Raw genomic sequence first — 14,447 nt, 5'->3', positions numbered from 1 at the left:
CGCGCAGATGCGCGCGCCTTCCCCGCCCCCGCGCGGGAGCGCGCCTACCCCGCGGCGCGGCGGGGGCGGGGGCGCCGGGGAGGGGATAGCGCGGGAGCGCGCCCGCCGCGGCTCTTCTCGCCGGGCTGCCGAGCGGGCAGCAGCAGCAGCAGGAGAGGAGGAGGAGGCAGAGCAGCAAGAGCAGCAAGAGGAAGAGCGCGGGTACCCTCTTGACCCTCTTCTCCCCGGGCGGAGGGGCCGCACCTTCCCGTGAGTACTGGCCTGGCAGTCCCTGTCGCCGCGCCGCGCATCACGCTGCGGGAGGTGCCGCGCCCGCCGCCGCGCCGGTATCACATCCCCCCGCGCCGCTGCTGTCATCCATCCCCCCGCACCGCAGGTGTCGTTCCCGCGCACCGCCCGTGTCACATCCCCCCGTACCGCCGGTATCAGCCCTTGCACCGCCGCCAGCCCCCGCACCGCCGGTGTCACAGCCCCCCGCAGCGCCGAGGAGCCGCCCGTCCGCCGCGGGTGCCGCGGCTCCTCCGAGGGGCCGGGCGAGGAGGCACCTGGTGAGCCCGCCCGGTGCCGCGGGGCCGCTGCGGGGCTTTGTTGCTGCGGCGGCGGGTGGCACCTCCCGGGCGGGGGGGGGGTCGGTCCCGGCCGGGCCGGGCGGGGACGCTCCGCGGCTGCGACGCGGCCACATCCCCGGGCGGGCTCGGTCGCCATTTCGTGCGCTGCCCGGCGGGGGCGAGGACCGGGCGTGTGCGGGGAAGGAGCTGTCGGTGCTGAAGTGCCGCGCTCCGCGTTTCGGCTCTTGCGCCTTTATTTATCATCCCCCCTCTTTTTTTCCCCCGTTACAAATGCGATGCTATTTAGATATGAAATAGCTACAATGTGTATGGATGCTGGGCTTTTCTTGCTTTCTCTTTTTTTGATTCTTGATTACAATTAATGCAGAATATCACGGCCAAGTCTGGGCAGAGAGTGCACTTGCCTGTTAGGCTGTAAACTAATAATTGACAAAACTGGCAGCCGCCGTTGAACTCTTTAGCATAGGTGTGTTAGTTTTGAAGTCTGAAATGTGTTTAAACCAAGACTTCGGAATCTAAGTGTAAACAGCACCTGATTAATAAATCCGAGCTGTTTAAATATTTGAGATCATAGTGTGCTTCAGCCCAGTCAATAAGGCTGTTCCATATTGACAGGTACTCTGTGAGAGGAATGCTATTGCTTACCTCTTTATGTAGTGTAGTAGTTTGAACTACGACATGTAGTTGGATGAAAACAATGGAAAATGTGATATTTAACTCTATAATGGAACCTATAGATCATGACAAGATGTTCTTTTATCCATAAAGCTCCAGCTTTTTGGTGTTTATTAAAACCAACCTCCTACTGACTCAAGAAGGCAGTATTAACTACCTGGGTTTCTTTTTTTCTAATATTCCCTGTCTTTGTGCATTTCTTTCTCTGTGTCTGTCATTTTGATTCTTAGGTATATTGAGGGAAAGGTAGATGAAACCTGAAGACTTCATTGTATGTAACAGATGCACTTTTAATCATTTCAACATCTTCCATAATTTAATGTAGTAGATGTGATAATTTATAGATAGTAGTTATGTGGGTCTGTGCATAAAACAGGTCACTGTACAACATCAGAAGGCATCTAGACTATTTTGAGTTTGAGAGCAGTTTATATGCCAAGAGGGGGATCTTGCTGGTGTTCTTTGGCAAAGGGTATCAGCTGGAAAGAGAAAGATAGTATAGTGTTACATACTTGCTCGAAGAATCTAGAAGTCAGAAAACTGGCTTGCAGGTGCAGTGTCTTTCTAATATTTGTCTAACCTGTTTGATGTTATCATTCCTATGAATACCCCTCAGTCATTTGTTTAGTTTTGAATAGAACTTGCAATGCAAGTGACCAGAGTAGCTGAAGAGTTTGATGCCGAAGTCTGTGAAAGTTACTTATTTGAATTTCAAAGTACCGTGAAATTCTCTTGGGTGTCTAAAATTAGCTTCCAGAATATATCAATAGATATATTCTAGGTAGATCAACAGAACTGGGAAAGTGTTATATTCTGAGAATATTGAATGTGAAGAAGCAAACCCAGAAAGCTGCTTGCTGTTGACAGAACTCTGGATCCATTGAATGAATTTGCATTTGGGGTTGTGCAAAGGCAGTGTAGCTAAAGGGAATCTGTACAGCTGTGTGACCATATTGGGTGGTGGGTTGGTATATACCATCTGGTGTTAAGGATGGAGCTAAAACCCTCTTCACAACTCACAGATAAATCCACAACTAATCATACTTGTATTAATATCTTAGTTCTGTTATTAGTGTTACTGGCTACAGTAAATATACTCAAAAATAATAATGCTGAAGGTGAATGAGATCTCCAGAACCTGAACCCTAGTTACCGTTCCTTATCTTCTTGCAGAAAGTGTATTATTTATCACATATACCACAGCTTGTTTGATAAAAAGGACTGTAGTAAGAAAATTTGGCTATTTTAAGTAGTCTTTATTTTCAGAAAATGGAATAACAAATCCAGTGATACATACTGATACCTCCTGCTTGCTTGTTGCACTTTGTTATTTCTCTCTGGTGACAGCAGAAGCTTTAGTAATCAAGTCAGAGTTTCTTGGGGTCTCTCTAATTGTCAGATTTTATTGGTTTGAGGATTCTGATTTCAAGTTCAGAAAAGGTAATGCACGTCTGCCCATTTGTCCTGCTTTAGGGAAATGACTCTCCATGGTATCTGGACATAAGAGATACTAAATACACTAAGGGTTTGGGATTTTGTTAATAGATTACTGCATAGCTCAAATAGCTCAGTCAGCCTAAAAATTAAATCTGTTTTGCCTGCAGCTGTGGAATTGCTATTAATCTGTAGTTTTGTTAATTTGTCTCAAATCACCTTGAATTGTAGTTACTTAACTTCCATTACATTGAAATAATACAGTAAAACTCTGTTGTACAGTTTTCACCAGACTTGTTCATTTTGTCCTGTTTTATGAACAGAGTTGCTAAAATGGGAAGCCATACAGAGGAAAATATATGTCGGTACTGTAAGATGAGGGAATGATGTAGGAGTTGTGTGTTGGGCAATATGCAATGAATTTGATTTTGCCTTCCTGAGTGGGCTGCTAGTATTCAAAAAATTTAGTTATACTTTCTCCACAGTGAGAATTTGTTGCATTTTAAGCTGGTAAGTAAGTGTATTGCCTATCCAGTTCAGTATTAAAGATACTGTAAATTCTGCAGTTATGAAAACTGTCTAAATATAATATTAAGGGAATTTGTAAAGAGTTAATCTCCAGTAATAAGATTAACATGATGCACCATAAGTTTTGTCCCACAGTTTGTTAACCAGGAAAGGATAGTTGCAAGCTAGCTATATTGCTTTCTTCTGAGCTACTGGAGGCTGGCTGAGCTTTCAGTTATTTACCTCAATAGAAAACTGAAAGGGAAAAAGTGAACAAAGGAGGTCTGTTTTGCCTGTCCCACTTGCTGGGCTGTTGTCTTTGCCCTTTTCAGTGAAGGAGGGGGTAGAGCTGGGTCAAAGTTGAAGAACACTGAAAAGGAATTCAAGTCTTATATTGAAATGTGAATGATAGCTTAGTTTGAGTGCCGAACACATTTGTTTGAATTGATTTTTTTCTGTCTGTGAAAGCTTTAACTGACAGATGGTGATGGACTGGCACATAGACTGCTAGAAGGTACAGCTAGATATGTGCTCAGACCCTGATTAAGATGCTCAGTAAACAAGTACATATCTGATGAGACTTTTAATACTGGAGATACTGATGCTAGACACTGTGTGACACACTAGACATTTGATTGTGTGAATTAAGGGCAGACCCCTGCAGCTGGCATACATTCAGACTTACTTGTCTAGCCTAATTGCATTGCAAATACTGCTCTGGATTGCTCTTTAGCTTCTCCTGTCTAGTAAATGTTGAATAAGTACAGAAATGTTCATCTGGATCCTCTATTAACTGTTGTTAAGAAGCTTTCAATTTTTTTTTGGTTTGCTGTATGAATTGAGATAAATGTATCTTAGTATTCATTTTGTGAATACAGTGTTTTCCTACACTGTTTTGGTTTTGAAATGGCTCAATTCATAATGTGATTACAGCTTTCCCCTTGTTAACTTTTTAGTATGGAAGCATAACAGCTTGAATTATAAAATGTTTCTGTAAGAGCTCACAGTACCCCCATTCTACTTTAAGCAACTAAACTTTATATAAAAAGCATCATTTGATGCAGAGCATCTCAGATGCACAAAAATAGCCAAGAGAGGAAAAAAAGGCCAGTTCAACTTATGAGGACGTGATAACTTTAAAAAACAGCCTCATTAGAAAGGAACTAGCTGTCTAAATTATCAGTTAAATCAGACAGAATCAGTACAGATGTAGTCTCTCTAAATTCTGTAAATACTCATGTAAGACTGCTGAATTTGGATGCATCCCAATGGAAATTGAGTTGTCCTAATAGTTTGTCTGCACCATTAGGTATACATGACCTTTTAGTTTCCTCTGGTTTAAAGTATGTAATTGTTACTGTTCAACAGCTTGTCTGAGGAAAACAAACGCCAATCCATAACATCCTGGTTGTGTGAGTTAGTCTTTGGCCACTAATTAGGTTTTTCTGGACGGCCAACCAAATATTAACATACCATTTTCCTTTAGACTGTTACCTGAGTGAGGAGCTGACAGTGTTTATACACAGTGTTTATACATGAGTACAGATTGTCTTTGTCTTTCTGATCTGTGCCTCTCACTTCTAACTTTCTTGTTTCTGTGTTTTCAGTGCTGTCTATTTGTCCAACATGATTTGGAGGGTTCATGTAAAGGAGTTGCCTTTACAATGTCACAACACTGTAGGGCTCTGTGTGTGTCTGTGCATGTGCAAAGGAGGTGTACGTAATCAATTAGTGCAAAACCCAGCTTTTGTACCAAATTTGGAGTCAGGGAACAGTTCTGCTGGTGGAGAACAATATTATGGAGTTAACCAACCAGCACATAGGTGCTGGCTAAGTGGGGAGGTCTTCCCCACTGAATATTATAGCATGGGCAGAATAGTAGAAATGAACAAAATTCAAAAGAAGAGGGGAAAAAAAAACCTTGAGAAGGACCACTTTTCAAGAGTATTTAAGAGTTCAGCGTTGTTCGTCAGTAGTCTTGTACACCAAACGTTACCCTTTGTAACAGGATAGATGGTTCTTTTCATGATTTCTCAGTGTTTAGAAGGACTAAAAAGTGGGGTTTCTGACCCTGCTGCTGTTCATATCTCTAGGGGAATTAAAATGCAGGAGGTGCTTGATATGCCTTCCTTCTTAAAATTTTCAAGTGATAGCTTGGCTACAGCTCTTCTTTGGGTGGCATAAACAGGTTTAGTAACTTTGTTACTGCCACTTTGACTAATCTGGAATCTGTGGGCCCTTCCACAAAGCCACCTCTGTGAGTAGACCAGTGCTGTGGTCTCTGGGCAAACGTAATATATAATAGGAAGTTAAATCCCCTTGCATTGCTGGGGGTTTTTTGTGTGATTTTTTTTTTGTTTGTTTGTTAGGTTTTTTTTTTTAATGGAAGGCATTTCTTAATTGTCAGTTCTCAGCTGAATTAGGTAATTTTGTTGTGTTTGTTACATGGCAACATACACTCAAAATCTGGTTCTCTCTTGGGCTGAAGTGAGATGTTAATAAGCTGTGCTAGCCATTTTGCTGTCTATCAACATGTTCTAACTAGAAAAGGGGGACACATGCCTTTTCCTTTCCCATCCTTTCAAAACTGTACAGGACTTGAGTGAGTTTAAAAGAGGGGAGTTCTGCATTAAGAGAGAGAACAGAAATGGAGTCTTTGCATGCAGTGTTGAATAAACTGTGGCCTCTTAGGCATTCTTGAGTCTTGGACCTGTAAGTTTTGTGTTCTGTTCCAGCTGCTGTGAAGAGCTGTGCTCTCTCTATGTATGGCAAGCATTTTCAGTTAAGAGCAATTTTAATGGTTCCAGTGTGATTTGGTTTTATTGCTGATGTTAAATAATTTCAGGACACAATGACAACCCTTTTTCCACACAGTGAACTGAGTTCTGAGTAACACTAAAAGCCAAAGCCAGCATCATGATGTGTTGTAGAGCCCTGTCTTGTTTTGAGGAAGTTGCTTTCTCTGGAATGTGACGAAACCATTTCAGTATTGCAGTGATCAAGTCTGTAAGTTATGAAGACAAGAGCCCTTGTGACCAAAGATAAGGTCTTTTCACCAAATATAAAGGATTCCTGCTTCCATTTACCAACACACTTCTTTATTTATAGTGAAGTTCAGAGACGCCCAAAGAGAGGGAATATCTTGGCAATGAAGGTGGAAGGGGAATGTCAGTGCTTGTCAGGCCACACCTGGAATACTGTGTGCAGATTTGGTCCCCACTAAATAAGACGGATGTGGACAGGCTGGAGAGGGCCAGAGAAGAGCCAAGGACTGAGAAGCTTGGTGTGAAAAAAGGCTGAGAGAACTGGGTTATTCAGCCTTGAAAAGAGAAGGCTTAGGGGAAACCTTAGCATCATGTTCCAGTATTTAAGGGATGCCTATAAAGAAGATGGAAGCCCCCTTTTTACAGGGACTCACATGGAAGGATGAGGGGTAATGAGTACAAGTTACTCCTTGTGAGACTGATTGGTCATAGGAGGAAAGTTTTTCACAATAAGAACAGTCAGCCAATTACTCAAATGAGTAATCTCCCCTGGGAAGAGGTAGATTCCCCAACTTTGAACACTTCTAAGATGCATCTGGACAGGCTGTGGGGCCATCTTGTCTAGATCATGCTTTTGCCGAGAAAGGCTGAACCAAATGATCCTTGAGATCCACTTCCAACATGATGTTGGATGATTCTGTGCTATGTTCTTCAGGTTCTTGTAGACAATCCACAATCTTCTGAGCTCTTCTTTCTGATGCGGGTGTCATTATTATTCCCTAGGCCCAGGTTTGATTAGGTTATAGAGGCAGATGGGAACTATTACCACTGTTACCACAACTCAGTAATACTGCACTTGTGTTCGGGACAACTTTGGGGTTGTGAAGGAACTCATCCTTCATATTGGAGCTGTATGTACCTTATGTATAATTGGCTTGCCTTTTGCCTACTGGAGTGACTATATATGTATAGAAGTTTTTAAGTAGTGCAGCTCTGACACCTTTAAATGTGCAAACGTGTTTTAAATATCCATGTTTTTCCTCAGAAGCAGTTAATGTATTTATGGACCTTGGAGTCTAGTAGCCAACATTTCAATGTGTTACAAGTTGTAACATCTTTCCTAGACAGTACCAAACATATAATCTCAATATAAACGGTAAAAATGTGAGTGTGACCACCAGAGGGCAGACACATTGTTTAGTGACTACAAAACAAAATCCTTAGAAAGGTGTCTGTGCCTATAAAAATACGGTGAGATAATGACTGAATAAATAACACAGTATAGATGCACAAAATTTCATACATTGACAAAAATATAATAATGTTTAGTGTTGAAAAAGAAAGTAAATACATCTGCTTAGAACTCACTTGTGGTTTTGTATTTTTCCAGTGGAAGTCAGAACAGTTCATCAGATCATGTCGTTTGACCTGTAAATAATGAGTTCTTAAACTTAACTCATTTACCTGCTTATTGATTCCAGTAATTTTAATTCAAGCATGTTTTTCAGGACTGTATCTGTCTTAATTTGAAAATGGAAAGTACACTCCATTCTCAGTAGTTTCTCCCTTGTAGTTGAAAGAATAAAGAATCTGTCTGAATTAAATTTCCTGTTTTCTCAGATATCCCTCAGGATTTGCATATTCATATTTTACTTTTTATTAATAACATTTATGTCCTTTAAAGTAGGTAATTTTGCTCTTCAGAGTACTGTGGAAAATATTTAACATTATGGGCCTAAAATGAAATGCTTCAATAAAGTAGCCTTTTTCAGGAATGCTCTATTGTAGGTTTTAGTGAAAGATGATGGCTAGTAATTTTCATTTAGCTTACTTGGTAGGAATGTAGGTGTTTAATTAAAGTGTGTTGGCTTTTACTGCTTATGCACTATCTCAAGTTACAACAATAGTATCCTGTCTTTAAATTATCTTCCTCCAAAACCTGGAGAGTTTTTGCGAGGAAAGAAAAGCCTTTATCCCATTGTTTCGAAGTCACAGTATTCTTTACAGGCATGTCTTAAGAGCTTTGGTTGCTCTCTGGGGATCTCAATTCTACCAGGTATGCTGGAGTGAAGCATCATCAAAATAGCCTTAAATGCTGCCCTAGATTTCCAGTCTCCCCACTGTCATTTCCAGCAGGCACAGTTCCCTTAATAGCAGGATTTCTGGAGAGGTCCTTTGTAAGATGGTTTGCAGACCATCCCCAAAACTTTATCTGGAGGAATTTCTCCAAGTTACTTCTAAAAGTTTTACGTAATTCGCAACTTTCTCACCCTCTTGGCATTGAAATACAGGAGTAGGTTTCTCATCACATCCAGGGAAATGTACTAGCAGAATTGACAGCATCAGACACTTGAAAGAGTGTCATGGGAATTAGCTATGAAGATACAAATTTTAATAAATCATTTACTTGTCTAATGTGTCCTAGCTATTTTTTCCCCACTCTCTATATCTAGAAGCCTAGAAACATGAAAGCACAGTTGCTCTTAATAGCTGATTGATTTTTGCACCTTTTTTTTTTTTAAAGTTCAGCTGAAGTTATGAGACTTGACAACTCTCTACAAGGGCTCAATTCTGTCCCTTGGATACAGGGACAGAAACACTATTGCTGAGAACACATGCAATAGCTGCAACTTCTGTGGGAAGTTAAATGGCTGCTGGGGCTAATGCAAAAGTTCACATTAAGAGGAAGATTAGTCTTTATGTTCATTATGTTATATAGACACATATGTGTGTTTTCTTTTCTGAGGTAAAGCTGTCCTAAAAGAGTCAAACATTTCTGTGAGTTTCCCCACTCCCTTAGTTTAATTGCGATTATACTGAAAGACACCAACAGTTACTAACCATACTGAGGACAGAAAGCTAAAGTAAATAGAATCATAGAATCATAGAATAGATTGGGTTGGAAAAGACCTCCAAGATCATCAAGTCCAACCTCTGATCCAAAAAATAAATACCATTATTTTTATTATGATAGATGAGAAAGTTCAAATTGCAAACTTATAAGTAGCTTCCTGGTTTGACTACTGATAAAAAGACATATTGCTTGGAATGGAAGGGTGAGGAGGGAAGAAGTGCTGAAACCAAAAGAAAATGTGAAGATAACAAAGTAAGCGGAGACAGAGCAAAGAGAAGAGCTCTATTTAATTACATACAAATAGCTACTAAGAGAATAGAGCTATGATTTGTCTACTAAAACAAAACCTCAGGCTACAGTTTTAGTGAATGATGCTCGAAACTCTGAAGTATTGTCTGAATTAGCAAAGAATCAAGTTTAAAAAAAGTAATTTGTAAGATTCTTCTCATAAAGACTGGGCATCTGTTCCTTGACTTGCTGCTCACAAATGGAAAAATGACCTTTCACTGATGGCGTCTTGAGCTAGGCTCCAGTGATTATTCTGCACAGATCTTAATTGTACCAGAATGCTAAAATGAAATTGTAAAACAGTACAAGCATGTATTTCTCTGAAGATACAGAATAATGCTGATCCCTGAGATTGAGTGCCTGGATTATCCTGGATGGTAAAGGATGGAGTGAGACATCTGTTTCTGAAAGCGTGTCTGTAAAAATAGTTAAATATTTTCTTTTATTGGTCCGAGGTAAAAATCCGTGGTTGTGGGAAATAATTTATAATTCACTATGATGAGCTAGTGCACTGCTTTAATTTTTGATATTAGGAATTTTCATTTATTAATGAATTGTTTTATTAAAAGTATAGTAATTTTGCCCAGTTTTAATAATAATGTAGTTTTATTATTAAAAAAAAGGAACTAAATTGATATTGTGTTGGCCTTGAAATATGACTTGAAATTTAAAATATTTTATATGCTTGTCAATATATTACCATTCAACATTAAATATTTCCTATCCAAAATAGAGCTATTGATAATTTTTAACACCAAATATCATTGGAAAAAAAAAACTCCTCTCTTTTCTGATAGAACTGAAAATGTAGCTCAACCTTTGCAATGTAATTCAATTTCCGAACACTAATCCTCAAACAAAGACTTTTGCAGAGCCCAAAAAGAAACAGTTGCCAGTCTGTAAGTAGGACCCAGAAGAGCAACATTTTTTAGTCCCTTTGTCTTCTTTATCCCTTCATTGCTGTTTCCACTATCCTGTGATAGATTTTTAAATACCTGCTATTCAGGCATAGGCAAGTAATTAGTATGTAAATCTTACTTTGAGTGCAATTGTGTGTTAGTAGGCACAGAATTGTAAAACAAAACTAAAAGTTTCCTTTTAAGAAGGCTTACATGCTTAAATGTAATTAGATAGTCAGACTTTGAAGTATCTTAGAAGTCATTAAGCAGCAAAGGTTTTGAGTTTTCATATAAAATCATTTTGCAAATTTCTGTGTTCTTTGAGGCTGCAGCTATCTATCCATACACTGCCAGTCCTAATGAGACTCTAATGTATGATTAGAGCTTCTAGACACAAGTGATGGGTACTGTGTAATACAGTTTTTTAGTATGTATGTTTTTAAAGAATATTAAAACTTGGTCCAATTATTGGTGAATTATATTACTGTTTTATTATGTTACTGTTCAGTACCACAATTTAAAAACAGCATGTGAAAAGACATGGTTAGCATGAGTATTCCACTTTCAGAAGCACTTCATGTAGCGTACCTAACTCATCAAAAGTTTTCTTTGCTATTAATGAAGCTGCATTTGAGGTGATTAATTTTATTGGGGATGTGGAAAGAAAAACTTGGAATATAGATCAAACTAGTTTAGTCCTGAATAGTGCTTCAGTAGTTTCAGTACTGGAAAGCTAACAACTGTACTGTAAAGAAATTATATCCTGCAGATGGCGGAGGGAGATGGCACTAATCTAGAGTTTGGAGAATCAGCATGGCCAGGTTGTCCTCACTGGCTTCAGCATGAATGGATGATACTCTCTTGTAATGAAGTTATTAATTAGGTTAACAAATACAAAGCTTGATGACAAAAGATGATTAGTTTTGAGACTTTATTTCATTATACTTTGCAGCAGGATGTGTGTGTGGGTGGAGCACCCCTTGTGCATCCAGCCAATTGTCCTGAGAACTGATAGTGGATTTAGTGTTACACCGGCAAGTTGTAATTGTTAGAAGTATTGTCATACAGTAGCTTTACATAAAAAGCTTTCCATTATATGTATTCCTGTTGATTCTCCAAGCTGTGGTTTCTCCTAAGGTTAATTTATTTCTACTTATTTGTCAGGTATTAACTTTACAAGTTATACATATGTGTGTGTATATATATATATTTATATAGGTATATATACATGTATAAATGTAGAAGTGCCCAAACTGACTTCTTGTGAGTAAGCTTAGGTCAGAGAGCACGAGAGTTATTTTTTATGCTCTGCTGTCTGGTCTGAGGTCGTATTAGTGAATGGATTTGTGTCCATTCATAGTCAACAGTGTAACTTTGATATCAGTTATACTGTTGAGTGTTCTTCTGTAACTTATTACCTCTACACATGTTATCCCTATGGCTTTTTTTTTTTTTTTTAAATAGTTATCTGACTCATTTACTGCCTTGGATAATTGAAATGTAACTATGCTTGGAGGGGAGGAGATGAGAGTGGGAATACCTTATGAGACGATGACTGTATTGCTCATATCAAGCACAATTCTAGCATATCCTAGCTGGTCCTAGGGTGTAATCTGTTTGTAAGATGTACTGCTGCTCATCACTATCAGTTCAAAGCAGTCATGGTATAAATGTCTAGCCTTTAAGGAATAGGAAAACTGTTGAATCACTTAGTGTACATAAAAAAGAAATCAAAATAAAAACGAACTTGGCTGTAGTGGATGGGTTTTTTGAGAAGCCATAGTTGAGAAGTTGATCACACTTTGACTGAGAATTTATAATATGAGTGGTAGATGCACCCTTCACTTGGGAAATACTGTTCTAATTCTGTCTGGTTGGTATTTTAAAGTACTTGGAGGAACATTGGTGATACAGATAATTTACATTTTTTGAGAAAAATTTGTGAGAAATGTGTGGAGTTTTATTTTTCCATCTGGTGTTATTACTTCAAAATTTCATGAAAATGTCTGTCTGGCTGACTTTTTCTGTTCTAATGCCAATGTAAAATGGGAGTAATGCCTCTAGGATTAATCTGAAGCTTGAATTGGGCTTTTGATCATTTTCTGTCATTTAATTCAGTGCAACTTTGATAGAACAAATATTTCTAGGTATTGTGTTAAAAACTTTAATCTGGAAATCATTAAGGAAGCAACATGGATGCAGACAAAGTAGGCTTAATATGTTGACAAATGTTGGAAGATGACCATAATGTTTCATTGAAAAAGACAATGTAATCCCTTGTCTCCAAATAAATTTCCCAATATTGTTGAACAGCTGTTTGTGTAAAGAGTGGATGGGAAAAGTACTTGACTGCTTTCTGTTGTGTTGACTAATGCTCATCTGGGCAACCTAATCTCTTGAATAGAGTCTGATGGTCCTTTACCAGATGGTGATGGTAGCCTGGATTAGATGAGGCTCCACAAACTATTTTCTGCTGATTATGCATGATCTGTTTCTTTTGGTTTACAATAAGCTCTATACAAAACATTTCCTGGATGTCTTGCATATATACAGGCGATTTCTGTGTAAATAGGAACAGTTTCAGTTGCCTTAGGGAGTCTCTGGAAATGCTGGATTCTTGACCTCAGATTGCTTGCAAGCAATTCCTGCCAGTTGGTCTATGTACAGCAGGAGCTGCCTGGGGAAGCTTCAGGGACTGTCCATTATTTCCAACTGGAGAGGTCCTGTTTACCAGCTGCTTTATTGTAAAGGTAGGTGAGAGTTCAGTGAATCATCAAGCTGCAGGGGGACTGCAAGGGACTGTTTTTAGAGATTTCAGTTGAACCGTTCCTGGTCCTTGCTGGGAGCTTCAGAATGTGCTGAGTGTGCACACAGATCCAGCCCTGATACCTGGTAACTATAGGGTGCCTTGAATTTAATTTTATTTTTCTCTACAATTATAAATTCTGTAGATCTTGCCACAATATAGAGTATATTTGTCTAGGCCATAATTTGATAGTAAAATCAGAATAAAGGAACTGATATGTATTTTAAAAAGTTTCTGGAAAAGTTTTATGGTATTGCACTGTTTTCCTGGAAGTATACTATGCCTTAAGTGTAGTTTGTATGTTAGTGTTTATTGCTAAGTTCAGAGCCATTGCCACTAACAGCGTGTGATGTTTCAAACAGTGTACTATGGCTTCTGAAACTGAATGTCTTTATTCTGATGACAACAATGTTGTAAAAATGTTAGTACTTTATCAAGGCAGTATAGCAGTAGAGTTGAGCACTGGGAAATTTCATCAGGCCTCTGAGCTTTCAGTTGAAGACTGGGAGAATATTGCCACAAACATATCCTTTTCCCTCAGGCATCTACTTTTTGCTGCTATCAGAGATGAGACCTTTAGGATGCTTGTTGTTATGCTAAGTGTATGCCAGACTTGATAGGACATGCAGCACTTGTATTTGCAAATTTAAAGAGAACATCAGACTTTAAACCAGCTCAGGGCTTGGAACCCTATTGGACTCTCTAGGATACATAGTGTTCTCTCTGTTTTTGTGCATAATAAGAGTGACAAAATCCTGTCTTCATAATTTAAACTCAGCTGTACCAGAATTTGAACTGTTTGGGATAGGGTAACAAGCCAGCCTGCCCAACAGAACTTTGATTTTAGCATTTTTTTCATGGTGAAAAATAAGAACTCTCTGAAGACCAGTCCAGTGAAGTACTTGTTTTTCTTTCATTAAAAACATTAAGGAATCATTAGGATATTGTATCTAATTCTGAATTTGTTCTTGTGCTGAACAGAGTGGGAGACAAATGTTTAAACCAGGTGACTTCCAGAAATCTCTTCCAACCTTAACTAATCTTCTATATGTCCTCTGTCCATTTCAGAATAAGTCTGTCTATAATTCTTCTGTGGGCAGACATTTCAGAAGTATTGAAAGAAAGAACACTCTTTTTTTTCCTCAGTGACTGGGGCACAGAAGAAGTGGGAGATCCTGGTTCTGTATTTTTCCTGGGCTTCATGGGATCTCAGTCACTTCTGTGCTCTGGGTTCCAGCTGCCGGGACCCAGAGCATGCTTCGTGAAAGTTTCCATCTGCTCTGAGCCCCTGTGCAACAGGGAACAAATGGATGGGAGATCTTGTATGCTAGATTAAGCTCTCCAATGAGCCTGCATTCTGTAATAAGCCATCAGCAGCCCTGCTCTATCAGCTATTCTCATGTGGAACTGGAAGTTGGATCTCCCATCCTT

General features: G+C 39.4%; 1 protein-coding gene across 4 annotated transcripts in view; it reads left to right on the top strand.

Annotated features, from left to right (window-relative positions):
• The first annotated feature begins 87 nt into the window (after nucleotides 1-87).
• Nucleotides 88-14,447, top strand: part of NRCAM (neuronal cell adhesion molecule) — a 155,832-nt gene continuing 141,472 nt past the window's right edge. For all 4 annotated transcript variants that reach the window (XM_027657948.1, XM_027657941.1, XM_027657933.1 and 1 more), the window contains exon 1: nucleotides 88-249. The gene's annotated coding sequence lies outside the window, so the exon portion shown is untranslated. The remainder of the gene's footprint in view (nucleotides 250-14,447) is intronic.

Source organism: Corapipo altera, unplaced genomic scaffold (assembly GCF_003945725.1).
Source record: "Corapipo altera isolate COAL_440 unplaced genomic scaffold, ASM394572v1 1, whole genome shotgun sequence".
NCBI lineage: Eukaryota > Metazoa > Chordata > Aves > Passeriformes > Pipridae > Corapipo > Corapipo altera.
This window is presented reverse-complemented; position numbering and strand designations above follow the sequence as displayed.